A 22,144-nucleotide genomic window follows, 5' to 3' on the forward strand; every position below is an offset into this window, starting at 1 on the left:
TGAAACAAATCATACATTATATGTTAAAAAAAAAAAGAAGAAGAAGATAGTAGGAAGGGAAAAATGAAGGAGGGAAATCGAGGGAGAGACGAACCATGAGCGACTATGGACTGAGAAGCAAACTGAGGGTTTTAGAGGGGAGGGGGGTGGGGACATTGGTTAGGCTGGTGATGGGTATTAAGGAGGGCACATATTGCTTGGAGCACTGGGTGTTATACGCAAACAATGAATCATGGAACACTATATCAAGAACTAATGATGTAAGGTATGGTGACTAACATGACATAATAAAATAAAATTAATAAAAAAATCAATGTGGAATAGGTAATAAGAATGGTGGTATACAGTGTAATTCCAAGGCTTGAAAAATTGTGCAGCACACCTCCTATCAGTAATAAACTGTGGTTCGTTAAGGATGAAAAAAGAACCCTGCTCTGTTGTTGACAGTTTGCCTCCCAAACACATGTCACCATGAAGGACTCACTACAACTGATCAGCCATGGTGATTACTGAGGAAATCTCATTGAAGTTAGCCATTGCTGAAAGATTTAAATTTCAAAAGAAAGAATAAATAGAATTGCCAAGACATTGCTGCATAGATTATGGAACTGCTCAGTCTAAACACTGGCATCAAGTCAGCCATTTGGGGACCAAGTGTACATCACATATGTCCCATTCATAATGTACATTTACCCATTTGCCTTTTTGCTGAACTTTAACATTTATAACAAGGAGCAGCTTCCAATATACACACACACATAAATTTATAGCAGGCAAACAAAGAGTTCTGTCCTACAAGCATATTTGCATTCAGTCTCCACAGTATATGAAGTTCACAGTACATAAAGTGTATTAAGTTCAACGAGACCAATTTTTTTCCAAGGCAATTTAAAAATGTTTAGGGATGCCTGGATGGCTCAGTCAGTTAACCGTCGGACTCTTGATTTCCGCTCAGGTCATGATCTCAGGGTCGTGAGATGGAGCCCCATATTGGGCTCTGTGCTGGGCATGGAGTCTGCTTTGGATTCCTTCTCCCTCCCCATCTGCCCCTCCCTCTTCTCTCTCTCTCTTGAAAAATATATTTAGTAATAATTATAACTACTATTTCTTAAGCACTTACTTTGTACCAAACATTGTTCCAAGCACTTTAAATGTACTAAGATATTTAGTTCTTACAATAACCCAAAGGGGTAAGTACTATTAATATTTATTTTTATCATTGAGGAAACCGAAGGAAGGAGAGGTTAGTAAATGTTCTCAGCTCTTGGGAACCGATTTTCAAACCCGGACAATCTAATACCAGAGTCTGTAATCTCAGCCACTGGACTAAGGCAAGAGAATGCCTTTCAAAATTCATTAGACTTCATTAGAATGAGGTTTAAAACTGTCACAACAATTAAAAATCACCTGTTATTATGTAACCTTATTTACATGAAAGCTAATGAAGCACCGTTGTCAGATGACACAGGACACATACTGTAATTTTTATAATAGTGCATATCAAGATCAGTGGATGCAAATGCAAGGAGATTAGGCTTATAGTAGATAAACAACTAGTTTAAAAGAAAAATCAACAATAACAATGCTACACTAGAAAGAAACCTAGTGTTGCAGGATTGCAGGGTTCTTGTCCCACGGAGGTGAAGAATGAACCTCTGGGACACAAAAGGGTGAAGTGAAATGAAAGCTTATTAAGCGAGGGTGAGAACAGAAAGGAAAGAGAAAGCTCTCTAGAGTGAGAGGGGTCCCGAATGGGTTGCTACTGGGGGTTTTTAGAGCCAGACTTTTATCAAAAACTTGACCAGGGAGCTTGTGGCCTTGAGATCCATGTGCCATCTTGGTTTGAGCAAGAAATATTGTTAACATCCTTAATAACTTATTTCTTTGAGGTTTGGTTGTTTTCTGTGATTACACCGTAGTCGCCCAAGAAAAATACTCCCTAACATCCGGGGCCAGGTGGTCTGATCTAGTCCCTCATCTCTTGTTCAATCTGGCTCAGCTCTTTTGCTGGCCAGGGAGAGTTTCAGAGCCTAGTCAGGGGCCCCCTATCTCTCCCTGCTTATACCATCACCCTTTCTTTACTCACTATCATGCTTCAAGTGACTCCCACACCACATTCTCAGTAGGTCTGGCCTCAATAAAGAATGCTTCCCATTGTTGTTCAGTTCTCTGCCTGTTTAATATCTTCTGAGCATATCCCTCCATGAACATGTTTATGGAAAATAAATATAACTAATGGATTAATGACCATAATTAAAATTAATAGCAACAACTGGTCTCTACTGAATGTTTATTAGTGCCAGGATTAATTGAATGTGTTATGTAATTTAATCCTAATGAGAATTTTAGGGAGTACATACCATTATTTTCTACTCTATTTTGTGGATGAACTTTTCCAAAATTTTCAGAGTAAATAATTCCTCCAAGATGAGAAATCTAATAAGCAATAGAACATAAATTCCATGATCTAACAATGGTATTTGTGATTTAAAGTGCTGATTCTTAACTATCACCTTCTATTCTTCCCCCGAAACCCCTCACAACACATTGCTATGCCCAGTCCACCAAATACAAACCCACACAAACAAGTCCACTTTGTACAAACACCATTTTTGTGTAAGGCATTGATCTAGGTAGCGTGTTTAATTAAAAAAAAAGTCAACCAGTATCGGATTTTTCTTTAAATATACATTTAATCCAGTGAGGGACATAAATAACCACAGAAGACCATTAGTCCTTGACAACAGCAGTTTTTATTATTCATACAGAGCTCCAAAAGTTCATGAAGTGTAACCATTTTTTTTTTTTGGCTCTATTCTAACAGACATTAAAACTGGGTTCTCTGACATTAATTTGTGTGTATGAAGCACTCAGTTTGGAAACCTAACTGTCTTTCTACCACATGCATCTCAATGAGGGGGCTCTCTTGGAAAAAAAAAAAAAGGTCCAAAGAAAATCAGCTACTAGTGCTGTGATTGAAGGGCAGAAAAAGTAGAGATGTCTAAAAAAGCTTTCCCACCTCCACCCTTTACCATGGAATAGAAGTTTGAAAAAAAGTGACAAACAGTAAATTGATTAAGAATATGGATATCCTCCAGGGCACCTGGGTGGTCAGACTCTTGATTTCAGCTCAGGTCATGATCTCAGGGTCATGAGATCAAGCCCCAAGTGGGCTCCAAGATGGGTATGGAGCCTGCTTAAGATTCTCTCTCTCCCTCTGCCCTCCCCTCCGCCACACTTGCTCAGGTGCACACTCTCTCTTAAAAAAAAAAAAAAAGAATATGGATATCTCCCATTATCCTACTATGTGGCAACAAGAATAAAGAAAATTTATAAAGTAATGTCTTCAATTACTACAGCTATGAAAGAAAAAAACGTAAGCTAAATTGTGTTTATACATTTCATGACTTTTAAAGCCTTGGGATGTACTTTTCCTGAATGTCAAATGTCATTTACAGAAAGAGGTTTTTTTTAAAGTGATACAATGTGCTAAAGGATCATATAAGCTAAAAAAGATACTTCTGACTCAGGAGAAATCTAGAAAAACCACAGAAGGGAAGTACAATTTGAGCTGACCTTTAAAGAAGAATTTTGACAGAAGTAGACAATTCCAGAGTGTTAATAAAGACACTATTCTTCAGAGGCTGAAATAATGAAAAATAAGAGTAAGCAAATGAATCAAAATCAAATCAGTCTATGTCATAAAGAGCAATAAAACTAATTTAATGAACTCTGCCAAGCAGTGATCAGTAAGCTGGCTATGAAACAACAGACTTCCCCAAAGACTCCCAACAAATAAAATAAGTTCAGTGAACTAGAGAATGTTACCACAGATTAAAGACGCCTTTTGTGTTATTGGTAGATATTGGTAGATATGTCTATAAAAGAAACACACACCACAAAACAAAAAGTTATTTAATTATTTTAGAGATGAATGAACTTGAAAATAAAATGCTTAGTATATACATCTTCCCCAACTTACATTAAAATCAAACTAATTATGGGAATTTTGATTTTCATTTTATCTCTTTGTGTGCCTTAGAATTGGGGATGATAAATGAAGGAAATACACCACAGGGAAAATCATTTTGTACATGGAGGTAAACAGTCAAGAGTTCATTTCAGCATGTTAACTGTGGATGTGGTTAGGGGTAGAGGAAGGTTTTTAGTGGACAGGTAGCTCTGAAATCAATCGCAAAATAAGCTACCATAAATCCTGTGTAAAACAGAGGCTCTCCACACATATCGCCCCTCTTTATTGTCCATCCATAACAAGCTGCTCTCATGAGAGCTACTGAGAATAAAATCTAGGCTGTTAAGGAATGGGTTCAGTCAGAACAGGAAGAAGGAACAAGACGATTAATGCAGAAACAACTTGGCAGAGCTGACACCAGAGGATAATTGTTGGAGATGGCTCTTCCTCTCTGGTCGACTTCACACTCCTAGATAGTCCCCAGCTGATGCTGAAGAAGAAAATTGTATCAAAGTTTTTGACAAGTCCTTCCTGTAGCTATGACCTGACACGGGCTCCAGTTTCCTTGTCAGAGTCAAATGTGCATATTTAGTTTTTAAAAAATGCAACACACATTTCCATGACTCTGGTGTTAATTTATTTCTTATAATTGATCTTGTGAGCTTTCTGACCCTTTCACTATAAAGATCAGATCTATCTTTGACATTTGGATTTGCCAACACTAAAAATGAATAGTTAATGTAAGTAAACAATTTTCTCTTCATTTCTTTCCATTGACATTTTACTTGTGTAATCACCAAGTTAAACAATCAAGCTAATTTTAGTCACTGCTGGCCCTGTAGCCAGACTTCTCCAGGCCCTCCCCAAGGACTTTATCATATTCTTACCCATCCTTGAGTTGGTGGTAAACAACTTTTTTCCAATAAAATTTCTTACAGCAGAGCTTTTGAAAACTTCTTGCCTATTCCACAGACCTCCTCCCTCTGGTGAACATCAACATTTGACAAGAAAGATAGTGTCTGGCTAGGGGGATAACAACAGCCTGACCATACTTTCCTCTAAGAATCAGAGCGTGCTGGTCAGTCCAGCTCAAGCTTTGTGGCTCCCTCCTTTGTCATTGCTTATAATGGCCCTTTTGGGTTTCTTCCTCACAAGCTGCTTTTCCTCTCCCACAGTATGACTTTTCTAAGGGCCTCATCTATTCAAGTGTGAACCCCTGTTGTGCAAGCTCCTTAAACTCATAAATTTGGACATGTGTTGAGACCTCTGTATTTGCATGTTTGAACTCTCCATGACTGCTACACATTTTTCCAGAACATACTCGGGCAGATATGAAGCTCATCTACCTATTGCAATCTGTTGTCCTCTAGGAGGGCTGTTGATTAAATCCTTAGACTGACACAGACCAGCAAATATACCTAGTCAAATCTGCAAAGGCTGGAACATTCCTGGTGAAGCTTTCTGAAAATGGCAAGTTTGAGGTCAGAAACTGCATACAAAATTTCCCCAGTTCCTCAAAATGACTGACTCTAATAATTATCCCTTCTAATTCAGCAACATTGAGTTTTGCAATTACCAATTCTTCTGACCCAAGCCTGACCCTTCTAGTACTCAACATTATAAAAATAACCCCTCAGCAGGAGGTACATCTTAGTCTAAAAATGAGGTGGTAATCAAGAGAAAACTAGGAGACGAAAGGCCAACAGAGTTCGCAAAGCTCAATTAGGTCCATAAGTTGTGGAAGCAGATCAGAGCAGTCTGAAGCCATCCGATAAGACTCAGCACATAAAGAGCTTTGTTCATTTTCTATTCCCATACTGTGTTCCCAAAGTTTATACCTCTATTATAATAATGCTCCACTCTGGTATCCACCCCTCTCTAGACAAAGGTATTCTATTTTTCTCATAGAAAATGTTTTTCCAATTCCTATGTACTTAGCTCTTCCATATTGTTTATATTGATTTTAATTTCTGGATCTACCTATCTATATTTCCCTTCCTTTTGATCTGTATTTACTCAATATCTACTCTTATACACTAGGCACAGGGGAAATCATAGTGAAAATACAGACATTGTGACTGCCCTCAATACTACATCTACCACCTAACAGACAACACCAGTAAGTCACAGACAATTGTTAATAACTACTGTAATGAAGGACACCATCACATAGAGCATGATGGCATATAGAATGACATAAGTAGTGCCTAACCTGAACTTGTTGCATCAGCCACTCTTTATGAAAAGGACTAATTGATGCTTTCTCTGTCCTAGGACCCTAATGTGAATTCTCCCTCTCACAAGTAGTTTAAATTGGTGGGATGAGCATCAGAGTGTATGTATAGCTATTATTACAGTGATGGGAAACAAGAATTGCCTTCTACCCTTGACAATTCCACCACAGCTTGCTGGGAAAAATATTTTTTCTTGTTTATATGGTGTGATGGTTCATTTTGTATGTCATCTTGACTAGGCCATAGACAGTTGGCCAAACATTATTCTAGGTGTGTCTGTGAGGGAAACCTGACTAGTACACATGGTTCTGTTGAGATGTAATGGTGTCTTCTTTCTTGCCTCTAAAGCAGTCTATAACTTCTGAAGGATGAAAAATATTTTTATGATCATATTTCTATTCCCTAACCTCTCTTCCCATTGAGCAGTATATTCTATCTGAATAATTTTATTAAGGAAAATATACCCACCACACTACTTGGCTGCTTTTTTTGCTCTGAGGCAAACAGAATTCTGGACCCCAAATGAAAGCAATTAGATGGGTCTTTGTTTTGGTCATACAGCATCTGTCATAGTTATTTTCAACCACACATCATAAGCCAAAATATCCTTTTGTTTTAGGCAGCCAAGATCAGAAAGATAATCAGTAGCAAGAACAGAAAAACTAAATCCTGTTGTGACATAATGATAATTACATGAGACAGAATTATACTCTATATGTAAATATTTAATAAATATTCTTGATCCATTGCAGCTGAAGAAAAAATTATCTAGAAAACAATTTTTTAACATTTTTAGAGGGTCGCCTGGGTGGCTCAGTCAGTTAAGCATCTGCCTTCGGCTCAGGTCATGATCCCAGGATTCTGGGATCCAGTCCCGCATCGGGCTCCCTGCTCTGCGGGGAGCCTGCTTCTCCCTCTGCCTCTGCATCTCTCTCTCTGTCTCTCATGAATAAATAAATAAAATCTTTAAAAAAACATTTATAGAAATTGCAGCTATATTTGTTAACACTCAGTTTTTTTTCTTTTTTAAACTTTTTTCCAGTTTTTCTTTTTTTTATTTTTTATTATGTTAATCACCGTACATTACATCATTAGTTTTTGATGTAGTGTTCCATGATTCATTGTTTGTGCATAACACTCAGTGCTCCATGCAAAACGTGCCCTCTTTAATACGCATCACTAGGCTAACCCATCCTCCCACCCCCACCCCTCTAGAACCCTGTTTGTTTTTCAGAGTCCATCGTCTCTCATGGTTCATCTCCCCCTCCAATTTCCCCCCCTTCATTCTTCCCCTCCTGCTATCTTCTTCTTTTTTCTTTTTTTTTTTTTCTTAACATATATTGCATTATTTGTTTCAGAGGTACGGATCTGTGATTCAGCAGTCTTGCACAATTCACAGCGCTCACCATAGCACATACCCTCCCCAATGTCTATCACCCAGCCACCCCATCCCTCCCACCCCCCCCACTCCAGCAACCCTCAGTTTCTTTCCTGAGATTAAGAATTCCTCATATCAGTGAGGTCATATGATACATGTCTTTCTCTGATTGACTTATTATTTCACTCAGCATAACCCGTCCAGTTCCATCCACGTTGTTGCAAATGGCAAGATTTCATTCCTTTTGATGGCTGCATTCCATTATATATATATATATATATATATATATATATATATATATATATATATATAACAAATCTTCTTTATCCATTCATCTGTCGATGGACATCTTGGCTCTTTCCACAGTTTGGCTATTGTGGACATTGCTGCTATAAACATCGGGGTGCACGTACCCCTTCGGATCCCTACATTTGTATCTTTGGAATAAATACCCGGTAGTGCAATTGCTGGTTCATATGGTAGCTCTATTTTCAACTTTTTGAGGAACCTCCATACTGTTTTCCAGAGTGACTGCACCAGCTTGCATTCCCACCAACAGTGTAGGAGGGTTCCCCTTTCTCCGCATCCCCACCAACATCTGTCATTTCCTGACTTGTTCATTTTAACCATTCTGACTGGTGTGAGGTGGTATCTCATTGAGGTTTTGATTTGGATTTTCCTGATGCCGAGCAATGTTGAGCACTTTTTCATGTGTCTGTTGGCCATTTGGATGTCTTCTTTGGAAAAATGTCTGTTCATGTCTTCTGCCCGTTTCTTGATTGGTTTATTTGTTCTTTGGGTGCTGAGTTTGATAAGTTCTTTATAGATTTTGGATACTAGCCCTTATCTGACATGTCATTTGCAAATATTTTCTCCCATTCTGCCGGTTGTCTTTTGGTTTTGTTGACTGTTTCTTTTGCTGTGCAAAAGCTTTTTATCTTGATGAGGTCCCAATAGTTCATTTTTGCCGGTGCTGCCCTTGCCTTTGGCAATGTGTCTAGGAAGAAGTTCCTTTGGCTGAGGTCGAAGAGGTTGCTGCCTGTGTTCTCCTTTAGGATTTTGATGGACTCCTGTCTCACGTTTAGGTCTTTCATCTATTTAGAGTCTATTTTTGTGTATGGTGTAAGGAAGTGGACCAGTTTCATTCTTCTGCACGTGGCTGTCCAATTTTCCCAACACCATTTGTTGAAGAGACTGTCTTTTTGCCATTGGACATTCTTCCTTGCTTTGTCAAAGATTAGTTGACCATAGAGTTGAGGGTCCATTTCTGGGCTCTCTATTCTGTTCCATTGATCTATGTGTCTGTTTTTCTGCCAGTACCATACTGTCTTGATGATGACAGCTTTGTAATAGAGCTGGAAGTCCGGAATTGTGATGCCGCCAGCTTTGCTTTTCTTTTTCAACATTCCTCTGGCTATTTGGGGTCTTTTCTGGTTCCATACAAATTTTAGGAGTATTTGTTCCATTTCTTTGAAAAAAGTGGATGATATTTTGATGGGGATTGCATTGAATGTGTAGATTGCTCTAGGTAGCATTGACATCTTCACAATGTTGGTTCTTCCAATCCATGAGCATGGAACGTTTTTCCATTTCTTTGTGTCTTCCTCAATTTCTTTCATGAGTATTTTATAGTTTTCTGAGTACAGATCTTTTGCCTCTTCGGTTAGATTTATTCCTAGGTATCTTATGGTTTTGGGTGCAATTGTAAATGGGAACGACTCCTTAATTTCTCTTTCTTCTGTCTGGTTGTTGGTTTTAGGAATGCCATTGATTTCTGTGCATTGATTTTATATCCTGCCACTTGACTGAATTCCTGTATGAGTTCTAGCAGTTTTGGGGTGGAGTCTTTTGTGTTTTTCACATACAGTTTCATATCATTGGCAACCAGTGAGAGTTTGACTTCTTCTTTGCCGATTTGGATGCCTTTTATTTCTTTTTGTTGTCTGATTGCTATGGCTAGGACTTCTAATACTATGTTGAACAGCAGTGGTGATAGTGGACATCCCTGTCGCGTTCCTGACCTTAAGGGAAAAGATCGCAGCTTTTCCCCATTGAGAATGGTATTCTCTGTAGGTTTTTCATAGATGGCTTTTATGATATTGAGGTATGTACCCTCTATCCCTATACTCTGAAGAGTTTTGATCAAGAAAGGATGCTGTACTTTGTCAAATGCTTTTTCTCCATCTTTGAAAGGATCATATGGTTCTTGTTCTTTCTTTTATTACTGTATTGTATCACATTGATTGATTGGCAGATGTTGAACCAACCTTGAAGACCAGGGATAAATCCCACTTGGTCATGGTGAATAATCCTTTTAATGTACTGTTGGATCCTATTGGCTAGTGTTTTGGTGAGAAGTTTTGCATCCATGTTCATCAAGGATATTGGTCTGTAATTCTCCTTTTTGATGGGGTCTTTGTCTGGTTTTGGGATCAAGGTAATGGTAGCCTCATAAAACAAATTTGGAAGTTTCCCTTCCATTTCTATTTTTTGGAACAGTTTCAGAAGAATAGGTATTAATTCTTCTTTAAATGTTTGGTAGAATTCCCCTGGGAAGCCATCTGGCACTGGGCTCTTGTTTGTTGGAAGATTTTTGATGACTGCTTCAATTTCCTTAGTGGTATAGGTCTGTACACGTTTTCTATTTCTTCCTGGTTCAGTTTTGGTAGTTGATACATCTCTAGGAATGCATCCATTTCTTCCACATTATCTAATTTGCTGGCACATTGTTGTTCATAATATGTTCTTATACTTGTTTGTATTTCTTTGGTGTTGGTTGTCATCTCTCCTCTTTCATTCATGATTTTATTTATTTGGGTCCTTTCTCTTTTCTTTTTCATAAGTCTGGCCAGGGGTTTATCAATCTTCTTAATTCTTTCAAAGAACCAGCTCCTAGTTTTGTTGATCTGTTCTACTGTGCTTTTGGTTTCTATTTCATTGGTTTCTGCTCTGATCTTTATGATTTCTCTTCTCCTGCTGGGTTTAGGCTTTATTTGCTCTTCTTTCTCCAGCTCCTTTAGGTGTAGGGTTAAGTTGTATATTTGAGACCTTTCTTGTTTCTTGAGAAAGGCTTGTATTGCTATATACTTTGCTCTTAGGACGGCCTGTGCTGCATCCCAAAGATTTTGAACAGTTGTGTTTTCATTTTCATTGGTTTCCATTAATTTTTTGAATTCTTCTTTAATTTCCTGGCTGACCTATTCATTCTTTAGTAGGATGCTCTTTAGCCTCCATGTATTTGAGTTCTTTCCGACTTTCCTCTTGTGATTGAGTTCTAGCTTCAAAGCATTGTGGTCTGAAAATATGCAGGGAACGATCCCAATCTTTTGGTACCGGTTGAGACCTGATTTGTGACCTAGGATGTGATCTATTCTGGAGAATGTTCCATGGACACTAGAGAAGAATGTGTATTCCGTTGCTTTGGGATGGAATGTTCTGAATATGTCTGTGAAGTCCATCTGGTCCAGTGTGTCATTTAAAGTCTTTATTTCCTTGTAGATCTTTTGCTTAGATGATCTGTCCATTTCAGTGATGGGCGTGTTAAAGTCTCCCCTTATTATTATATTGTTGTTGATTTGTTTCTTTGCTTTTGTTATTAATTGGCTTATATAATTGGCTGCTCCCATGTTAGGGGCATAGATATTTACAATTGTTAGATCTCATTGTTGGATAGACCCTTTAAGTAGAATATAGTGTCCTTCTTCATCTCTAATTACAGTCTTTGGTTTAAAATATAATTTGTCTTTTATAAGGATTGCTACACCAGCTTTCTTCTGATGTCCATTGACATGGTACATGGTTTTCCACCCCCTCACTTTCAATCTGGGGCTGTCTTTGGGTCTAAAATGAAACTCTTGCAGACAGGATATCGATGGGTCTTGTTTCTTAATCCAATCTGATAGCCTGTGTCTTTTGATTGGGGCATTGAACCCATTTACATTCAAGGTAACTGTTCAAAGATATGAATTTAGTCCTATTGTATTGCCTATAAGGTGACTGTGACTGTATTTTGTCTAGGTTCCTTTCTGGTCTACGCTGCTTTTAGGCTCTCTCTTTGCTTAGAGGACCCCTTTCAATATTTCTTGGAGGGCTGATTTCATGTTTGCAAATTCCTTTAGTTTTTGTTTGTCCTGGAAGCTTTTTATCTCTCCTTCTATTTTCAATGACAGCCTAGCTGGATATAGTATTCTTGGCTGCATATTTTTCTCGTTTAGTGCTCTGAAGATATCATGCCAGTCCTTTCTGGCCTGCCAGGTCTCTGTGGATATTTCTGCTTCCAATCTAATGTTTCTACCATTGTAGGTTTCATATCTCTTCTCCGGAGCTGCTTTCAGGATTTTCTCTTTGTCTCTGAGACTCCTAAGTTTTACTATTAGATGTCGGGGTGTTGACCTATTTTTATTGATTTTGAGAGGGGTTCTCTGTGCCTCCTGGATTTTGATGCCTGTTTCCTTCCCCGAATTAGGGAAGTTCTCTACTATAATTTGCTCCAATATACCTTCTGCCCCTCTCTCTCTTTCTTCTTCTTCTGGGATCCCAATTATTCTAATGTTGTTTCATCTTATGGTATTGCTTATCTCTCGAATTCTGACCTTGTGATCCAGCAGTTGTTTATCTCTCTTTTTCTCAGCTTCTTTAGCTTCCATCATTTGGTCTTCTATATTACTAATTCTCTCTTCTGCCTCATTTATCCTAGCAGTTAGCGCCCCCATTTTTTATTGGACCTCTTTAAAGCCTTTTTGATTTCGACTTGGTTAGATTTTTGTTCTTTTATTTCTCCAGAAAGGGTTTCTCTAATAACTTCCATGCTTTTTTCAAGCCCAGCTAGTATATTTAAAATCATGATTCTGAACTCTAGGTCCGACATTGTACTAATGTCTGTATTGAGTAGGTCCCTGGCAGTTGGTACTACCCCTTGTTCTTTTTGTTGAGGTGTTTTTTTCTGTCTTGTCATTTTGTCCAGAGAATAGATGAATGAGAGAACAAAATACTAACAGGGTAGAAACGTCCCCAGAAAATATATTCTAAACAAATCAGAAGAGACCTGAAACCCGGGAAAAGAAAGGGAAAGAAAGAAAAAAGAAAAAGATAAAAACAAACATAAACAGAACAAAACAAAAAGAACCAGAATATGATCAAATATGATCAGGCTAGTGCATAGATCAGTGCCACACACTAGATTTTGGGTGTATTTTGGTCTGTTAGAAGAAAGTGATTCCCAAAATTTTAAAGAAAGAAAAACTTATATATGTACAAAAATAAGGGTTGATACGATGCAGGGATGGAATATGACTGTAAAGATGAACATTATAAAAAATTTTATAAAAGGAATTGATAAGAAGTTGTTTGAAAAAAAGAAAGAAGAAGATTTTTAAAAAAATGGGAGAGAATGTGATCAGGAAGGAGACTAGAACAAAGCCATGCACTAGAGATTTAGGGTATATTTTGATCTGTTAGAAGAAACTGTATCTCAAAATTTTAAAGAGAGAACAACTTATATATATATGCAAAAAATAAGGGTAACTACTATGAAGGGATAGAATATGACTCTAAAAATGAAAAATATTTTTTAAAAGAGATTGATAAGATGTTGGTTGAAAAAGGGAAAAAGAAAAATTCAAAAGAAAAAAGTTAAAAAAATTAACTTTGAAAGACTAAAGAATCATGGGGAAAAAGCCATGAATTCTATGTGCTGTATTCCCCTAGCGCTGGAGTTCTGCTGTTCTCATTGATCGGTAAACTTGGTCTTGGCAGGCTGTTCTTGCTGATCTTCTGAGGGAGGGGCCTGTTGCCGTGGTTCCCAAATGTCTTTGCCGGAGGCGGAATTGCCCTGCTCTTGCCGGTCCGTGCTAAGCAAGCTGCTCGGGTTTGCTCTCGGGAGCTTTTGTTCCCTGCAAGCTCTCGGTACAGCTTTGGAGGATGAGTAAAAATGGCAGCCTCCTAATCTCTGCCCCGGAGGAGCCGAGAACTCGGGGCCGCACTCCTCAGTGCACCCCCAGAGAAAAGCAGTCAGTCACTCCCGTCTCCCTGGTCTCCGTCCGCACTCCGTGCTCACCCGGCCTGTGACCGTGCACTTCTGTCTCTGGCACCCGACCCCGTGTGGAGTCTCCAAACCCAGCAGATCCCTGCAGTGCACTCCCGTGCCGCTCCTCCCGGGGGAGGAAGGGGAGTCTCCCCGGATCTGCTGCTTGTTGGGTCCCTGCTGGAGGAGCAGTGGCCTGTCTTCCAGAAAATGGTTGCTTTTCTGTTCAGAGAGTTTTTGCTCTTCTTTTTTTCGATCTCCTGTTGAGTTCGTAGGTGTTCAGAATGGTTTGATTCCTATCCAGCAGAATTCCTGAGACCAGACGAAATCCAGGTCTCTTACTCCTCTGCCATCTTGCTCCACCCCCCCAACTTTTTTCCAGTTTTATTGAGAAATAATTGACAAATATTACAGTATAAGTTTAAGGCATACAGCATCATGTTTTGATTTACATATATTGTGAAATAAATGATTACCACAATAGGTTCAGCTAACATCCATCTTCTCATACAGATACAATAAAAAGAAAAGGAAATTTTTTCTCCTTTTGATGAGAACTCTCAGGATTTACTCTCTTGCCATTTGCAACGATGTGGATAGAAGTGGAGGGTATTATGCTGAGTGAAATAAGTCAATCAGAGAAAGACATGTATCTTATGACCTCATCGATATGAGGAATTCTTAATATGAGGAAACAAACTGAGGGTTGCTGGAGTGGTGGGGGGTGGGAGGGACGGGGTGGCTGGGTGATAGACATTGGGGAGGGTATGTGCTATGGTGAGCGCTGTGAATTGTGCAAGACTGTTGAATCACAGATCTGTACTTCTGAAAAAAATAATGCAATATAAGTTAAAAAAAAAAAAGAAGAAGAAGAGGGCAGGAAAGGAAAAATGAAGGGGGGGAATCAGAGGGGGAGATGAACCATGAGAGACTATGGACTCCAAGAAACAGACTGAGGGTTCTAGAGGGGAGAGGGTGGGGGGATGGGTTGGCCTGGTGATGGGAATTATAGAGGGCACGTTCTGCATGGAGCACTGGGTGTTATACGCAAACAATGAATCATGGAACACTACATCAAAAACTAATGATGTAATGTATGGTGATTAACATAACATAATAATAAAAAAAAAGAATTTACTCTCTTAATACCTTTCCTATATATCCCAGAGCAGTGGCGGCTCCAGTCATCATGTATGTAACATCCTGAGTACTTACTTACCTTCTAACTGGAAGTTTGACCACCTTCCTCCAATTTTTTTTTAACTTTTAAAGGATTTCAGCTGCATCTATTTGTTCTGTTTCCAAGTAAATGGTAATGCTAGCCTTTTCCATTCATGGAATTTTATAAAACATGAAATGAAATAAATGAAATAATGAAATGAAATGAAAATAGTATTCCTGGAAGGCATGCAGACAACTAGCTCCTATGATTCCTGTCTTCAGAACACAATTCCTAGAGGTGTAATGGATTCTGTCAAACAAGAGAAAGTTTGCATCTATATTACCTTTCTTTTATGTAAGAAAGCTTTGCCAGTGTTTATCCTTACAGTGGAGATTTTTTCCTAAGAAAAGTTTTTTATAGATGATAAACTGTCATTTTGACCATACTTCAGTCCACCTACAACAAATTTAAGTGGCTTTCAATTATTCCACATCCTGAATCACAACGTACTTCTGTGCTCTTGCTGCCTCTCCTAAATGGAAAACACCTAGTACCAAAGGAGGACACACTAGAAAAGAGAATAGGAAGGTGCATATGTTCAGTCTCATTGAATTCTTTATGCCTACATAAGTCATTAATTCATGAGTCCTGAATTTATTTGTGCCTTTAGTATGAGAACTCAAGATTCATCTTATGAAGGAAAGACCTAAGAAGCAAGGCTTACTAACTTTTAAAATAAATTTATACTTTCAAGTGTAAAGTCTATTGAATTTTCAGTCTAGATATTCACTGAACTGGAGCAAATATCTGCATACTAAATTGAGACAGTGGTGCAAAAATAGAGTTATTTTTCTCTTTCTTTCTAAGAACTTTCAATATTTTTGTATTCCAAAATGCATTTTTCATGTATACATGTAAATGTAACTAATATTGCCAAACTATATGCATTCTCACTACATTCAAAGCCTTATAAAACTAAAACCCAGAGGTAAAGAAGCAAGCATGTATTATTTTAATAGTATTTTTAAAGCTACTCTCTGGAACCAACACATAAAATTCAGAATGCATCCCCACCTTGAAAAAGAATGAATAAAAATAAATGACATAAATAAAATTCATGAAATAAAAGTGTAAACAGACTTTCAGCTTTAACAGTCAAGGTTTGTTTATAGGGTGATGTTCAGTGATCCAGAAAAACCTGGCTCGAAGCTAATCCCCTGTCCTGCACTCATCTCTTTTTACCCTTTCCAGAAGCAGCTCAATAGGTTACAATTATTTACCTACTGGAGATGCAAACAAAAGCCTGTGTCAAGTGGCAAAGCAGAGTCTTGCCTTCAAGAATGACAAATCAGAACAACTGCTGCTAGTACCATGGTAGGCCAGGTATCTCTTCTCAGCACTAATTCAGAGGCATTCCCTTTGCAAGCAGGTAAGAGTTTGGTCTCCTTTAAGGAGACCTGCTATTACTAATACACATAAGCACCTTATGACAATCTCCATTCTTATCTGGCCAACAGTATGCAACTAGATTCTCCATTTCAACAAATATCCCTTGTCACAACTGTGTTCATTTTAAGCTCTTTTTTTTTTTTTAAATGTCCCCAGCTTTTCATTTTCCGTTTCAGTCTGTGTTTCATACTGACTTGTCAGAGAGCCACTTGTCTAATATTTGGGAGGATTAGGGAGTGCTTCGAGATTCCATACTCTCTGAGGTTATAATGGTTACAAATAACACTAATTGAGTTACTCATCTTGGAGCTGAGTAGTATCAGGTACTGGGTGATGCAAAGAGAGACTGTCGTTTATGTTTGAACTTAACATTTGTCACTCATTTTGCAAAAATCTTGTTTCTTGCTCATACTATAAGATGTTCTTTCCAGGAATGTGAACTTCAGTTGGAGCTGTTTCTGACAAGGTGGCCAATTCAGGTAACATTATGCCTGTATAAATAGCAGATGCAGGGAGAGGGAAGGATAGGCAGTAGTTAATAACAAGTCACCACTCATGTGGTGGGAATCCCTGAAGGTGAAAACAAATATGTAACACAGGAAGAGAAATGGATGTTAGTGTATCATCCTGTAAAATACTTTGCACTTCCAAAAAGGAAGGAAGGAAAGAAGGAAGAAAATAGGAAGGAAGGAAGGAAGGAAGGAAGGAAGGAAGGAAGGAAGGGAGGGAGGGAGGGAGGGAGGGAGGGAGGGAGGGAGGGAGGAAGGAAGGAAGGAAGGAAGAAAATAGGAAGGAAGGAAGGAAGGAAGGAAGGAAGGGAGGGAGGGAGGGAGGGAGGGAGGGAGGAAGGAAGGAAGGAAGGAAGGAAGGAAGAAAATAGGAAGGAAGGGAGGAAGGAAGGAAGGGAGGGAGGGAGGGAGGAAGGAAGGAAGGAAGGAAGGGAGGGAGGGAGGGAGGGAGGGAGGGAGGAAGGGAGGGAGGGAGGGAGGGAGGGAGGGAGGAAGGAAAGAGAGAGGAGAGAAACAGAAAAAGAAAAGAAAAGAAAAACTCTTTGAAAATAAACATGGTATAGGGATAAATCTTACATCTTGTTTCTATACAGCACAGATATGGAAGTTCTTACAAAGAAATTTCCTACTACATATCTACTTTAAAGTAATGATTGAGAAAAAAACAAGGCAAACTGATTTTGTGAGAAACAAAAATTAACCTGGATCCTACAACAGAACACTTGAATCCTATCCTTAATAATTTATAACAATTATCCATGGTCTTCAATATCTTTTAAATGAATTTCAAAATTCTAATTAGGCTCAAAGGATTCTCCAAATAAACAGTATTACTTCAACATTTGATAAAATGGTTAGTGGATCGTCTGAAAGCAATGTGGACAGCACTGAAAAGTAAAACATAACTTGATCTTAGAAACATTTGAGAAGATTCTCTTACAAAATACTGATGGGAATATATGGGTTACATATTAATAATCAGGGATTTCTTAAGTAATACCAACCCTGAGCTGCTACACAGTAAGGAAATGTTTAGCAAGGTTAGATTAAAAGTTAACATGGTTGGAGTGGAGGGGAGGGTACAGGGAAGAAACATTTTAGCTGAGTTCTGAATGTCAAAAAGGAGCCCAGTCATGCCAAAATCTAGAGAACACTTCAAGCATGAGGGAACTCCCTGGAATTAGGTAAAGTTCCATGTGTTAATGAGGGCTTGGATTACACAGGTGTACCCATTTGTCAAAATACAGGGATATTTCTGATTTTTTTCCTGCTGGTCTGACTAATGAATGAATGACTGTTGGTTCATTTATTGTCTGTCTTTCCCACTAGAGTGTAAATCCCATGAGAACAGAGACCTTAACTGGCTTCTTCACCGCTGTACCTCCAGCAGCTAACACAGAGGTGATAACATTCAATAAATACTTACTGAATAAATAAAACTCAATTCAAGGTATTATATGTTAACATTTTATATAAATGTCTCTAATCTATAGAGGCAGCTTTTAGGCAAACAGGGTTTAGGGATAAAATGTAGAAAGAATTCACAGCTGACGTAGGAAAGAACGTTAGGGTTCAAAGTTGACAGCCAAGAAAGAATTCTTGAGAGGTCTTTGGTGCAAAAAGGTGGTTTTATTAAAGCACAGGGACAGGGCCCATGGGCAGAAAGAGCTGCACCAGGGTCATGAGGAGTGGCCAATTATATACTTTCAAGTTGGGAGGGGGTCAGGGATAGCGGAATTCTCTAAGGAATTTTGGAAACAAGGTTCCCAGGACCTTGAGGGGCTAGCTATTGCTGGGAGAAGGTCATTTATTACCGTCCAATAAAACCTTTGTCACGAGACCCTTCAGATGTGTATCGGTGGGCCATATGCTTGGGGGATGATTACCAACGTGTATCGTGGAGGGTTGAGATAAAGGAAATTTCTAAAGAAATTTTTATGTTAAAGTAGACTTACAGGATCCTGGGGGCAGGGGGGAGGAGGGGTTCTGGCCAAGATTGCCTTTTGCCCTGAGCAAAGTGTTAACATGGAGGCAGTTGAGTCCGTAGAGGAATCTCACTCTGCCTGTTTCAAGGACTTGTCAGGGGGCTCTAGGTAGTAAGGAAATTTAATAATTTTTCTTCTGCCTTTTGTTTCCCACATCAACAGTGAACACCTGGCTGACTACAGCCAGGCCCATAGGGTGAGTGGCCCACCTCATAATATCCATAAGCTCTAACTGACAAATAGGCTACTTACAACTAGGCACAGTTACTGAAAAAGGGCAGATTCCACACATCACCATAACTCTTCATCTTCCCCCTTTAAGAACAGCCCCTACCCACTGCCTCCTTGCAGACAGTCTCTCCTCTGCTGTCCGGCCCACTGCTCTCTAGCAGTGTATTAAATAAACATATCTCTTTTGTTCTGCCTCAGGTGAATCCTTTGACCTCCCATGCCACCAGCTCCCACCCAATCATTGCCTCATACTTGGGGGCCCCCATTCAATTGAAAGAAACCCCATTTAGACACCACATAACCCAATCATCAAATTACAAAAATCTGTTTAAAGTGGGGAAAAAAAATTTTTTTTCCCTTATGGAGACTTGACACTATAGAAGCAGTATGATTCAATACTCAGCTATACAGGAAAAAAAATTAAATCTTGTGTTATAGACTGAACATTTGTGTCCCTCCAAAATTCATATGTTGAAACTCTGTCACCCAATATGATGATATTAGGAGGTGAGGATTAGGATTAGATGAAGTCATGAGGGTGGAGCCTTAGTGAATGGGATTAGTACCCTTATAAGAGTCACAGGAGTGGTTGCTTCTTCTCTCTGTCATGTGAGGAGATAAGTCCCAAGTCTGCAACCCAGAAGAGAGCCCCCATCAGGACCAGTCTATGCTGGCATCCTGATCTCAAGACTTCTAGCCTCCAGAACTTCCAGAACTGTGAGAAATAAATTTCTGTTTTTTCAGAAGCCCCCTACCACCTATTAAAAAAAAAAAAAAAATTAGCATGGCATTCGTGCTTCTAACAGGAGGAAGGTGTTTTTAGGTTGGACTTTGATCACAGCTACCATTTTGCATTTTGCTAAAGAAAAGATGTGTTTCTTGATGTGGGAAACAAAGGCAGAAGAAAAATGATTAAATTTCCTTACTACCTAGAGCCCACTGACAAGTCCTTGAAACAGGCAGAGTGAGATTCCTCTAGGGACTCAACTGCCTCCATGTTAACACTTTGCTCAGGGCAAAAGACAGTCTTGACCAGAACCCCTCCCCCTTCCCAGGATCCTGTAAGTCTACTTTAACATATAAAAATTTCTTTAGAAATTTCCTTTATCTCAACCCTCCAAGATACACGTCGGTAATCATCCCCCAAGCATATGGCCCACCGATACACATCTGAAGGGTCTCATGACAAAGGTTTTATTGGACGGTAATAAATGACCTTTTCCCAACAATATCTAGCCCCCTCAAGGTCCTGAAAACCTTCCTTCCAAAATTCCTTAGAGAATTCCTCTATCCTTGACCCCCTCCCAACTTGAAAGTATATAATTGGCCACTCCTCATGACCCTGGTGCGGCTCTTTCTGCCCATGGGCCCTGTCCCTGTGCTTTAATAAAACCACCTTTTTGCACCAAAGACCTCTCAAGAATTCTTTCTTGGCTGTCGGCTTTGAACCCTAATGTTCTTTCCTACATCACTTCTCTCCCACTTACTGTTTTTCAGACGGTACAGGTAGATCCATAGGATATATAGTGTTGTAGAAAACAAAAAGTGAAATGGAAGCCTTTCTCAGAATGGGTAAATAACAAGCAATGTGCAGAGTGCATTTGAAGGAGAAAATCTCTGAAAGGGAATGCATTACTACTCTACTTTGGATTCCAACATGGTTTGTTAATTTCCTGGTGGAATATTGATGTGGAAATCCAGTCTTTGTTGAGAGAGAGAGAGGTTTTCTAAATTCCAAAGAGAGCTTCTTTGATATAACAAGGACAAAGCTTAGAGACAAAACAGAGCACACAATGGTGATGACACTATAAAGACCCCTAACTCAGAGGAAGCGTGGCTGATGTCTAGCCGAGGTCTGGTGAGCAGGAGAGCGAGGGGGAAGGGGCTCTGCTCGGGTAGAGTAAGAAGCAGAGCGAAGTGGGAAACCACAGGGAGCATGTTTCCTATTTCCATTCAATACTCTGGGATATTTCCTGTCATTGGATCAGCAGGAATAGTTTTACCAGTACAAAATATAAGCTTTAGAGAAATGAAGAAAATTAAAATTTTGCCCAGCTGAGGTAAATGCTGAACCTGTTTCTTTGATATTGGTGACCGCTTCTAGCTTATCTCCAGTGGATTGTTAGGCTTACAAATTCTATCTTTTCTCCATCTTCATCTAACCTTTTTCTCTTAGATTCACTGCCTTGGGACAGGGCACAAAGCATTTTGGGTAAATGCTTTGGTCCAAAGTAAAGTTTGTATCAGTTTCTCAGAGCTGCTATAACTCAGTACCATAATCAGGGTGTCTAAAACAACAGAAATTTATTGTTCATGGTTCTAGAGGCTAGAAACTGAGATCAAAGGGTCAGCAGGACCACAGTCCCTCTAAAGAGAAGAGTCCTTCCTCGCTTCCTCCTCCCTCTGGAAGTTTGCCAGCAATTCCTTAATTTGTAGTTACAACACTGTAATCTCTGTCTCTCATTACATAGTGTCCTCCCCTCGTGTATCTCTGTCTCTACATGGCATTTTCCTATTCTTATAGAAACACCAGTCACGTGGAAATGGGGCCCACCTCTAGGATCTCACTTTAACTTGTCATACCTATAAAGACCCTATTTCCTAATAAGGTCACACTCACCAACAAGGGCGTTAGGGCTTCAACATATTTTTCTGATGGACACAGTTCAACCCCTAAGAGGTGAAAAGGAAGAAAACTCTTCACATGCCCCCTCTAGAGGAGTCTCTAAAGACTGCAGTAACGGTCGTACCACTTGCTTCTCCATTTGTGACTAATGGGAAATTGATGTGTAGTGTGTATAGGGCACATGAGCTTCCTGAGAAGAGTTGCCAATTTCCCCAGAAATACCTAGCTTTTCTATAGGTAAGAATAGATAGTGGATGGATTCTGTGATACCAGATTTGGTGTCTACAATCAAACACCCATTCTTTTTCAGTATACCGTTCCTACGATACTCACTCTAGATAAATCTTTTCTATTATCTAGTTTAAGGTTATCAAAGGGAGACTCACCATCTGTGTGGCAATGAGAAATATTTTCCCACTCCTGCCTGAATTTAGAGTGTCACTAAAACTCTGACTGTGACAGCCAGCCTCCAAGGCAGTCTTCTATGATCCTTACCTCCTGGTATTTACATTCTTGAGTAGCCCAGTCCACACTGAACCACAGTTGGTCTATGTGACCAAGAACAGACCAAAAAT

This window comes from Zalophus californianus, chromosome 2, assembly GCF_009762305.2.
Source record: "Zalophus californianus isolate mZalCal1 chromosome 2, mZalCal1.pri.v2, whole genome shotgun sequence".
Taxonomy (NCBI): domain Eukaryota; kingdom Metazoa; phylum Chordata; class Mammalia; order Carnivora; family Otariidae; genus Zalophus; species Zalophus californianus.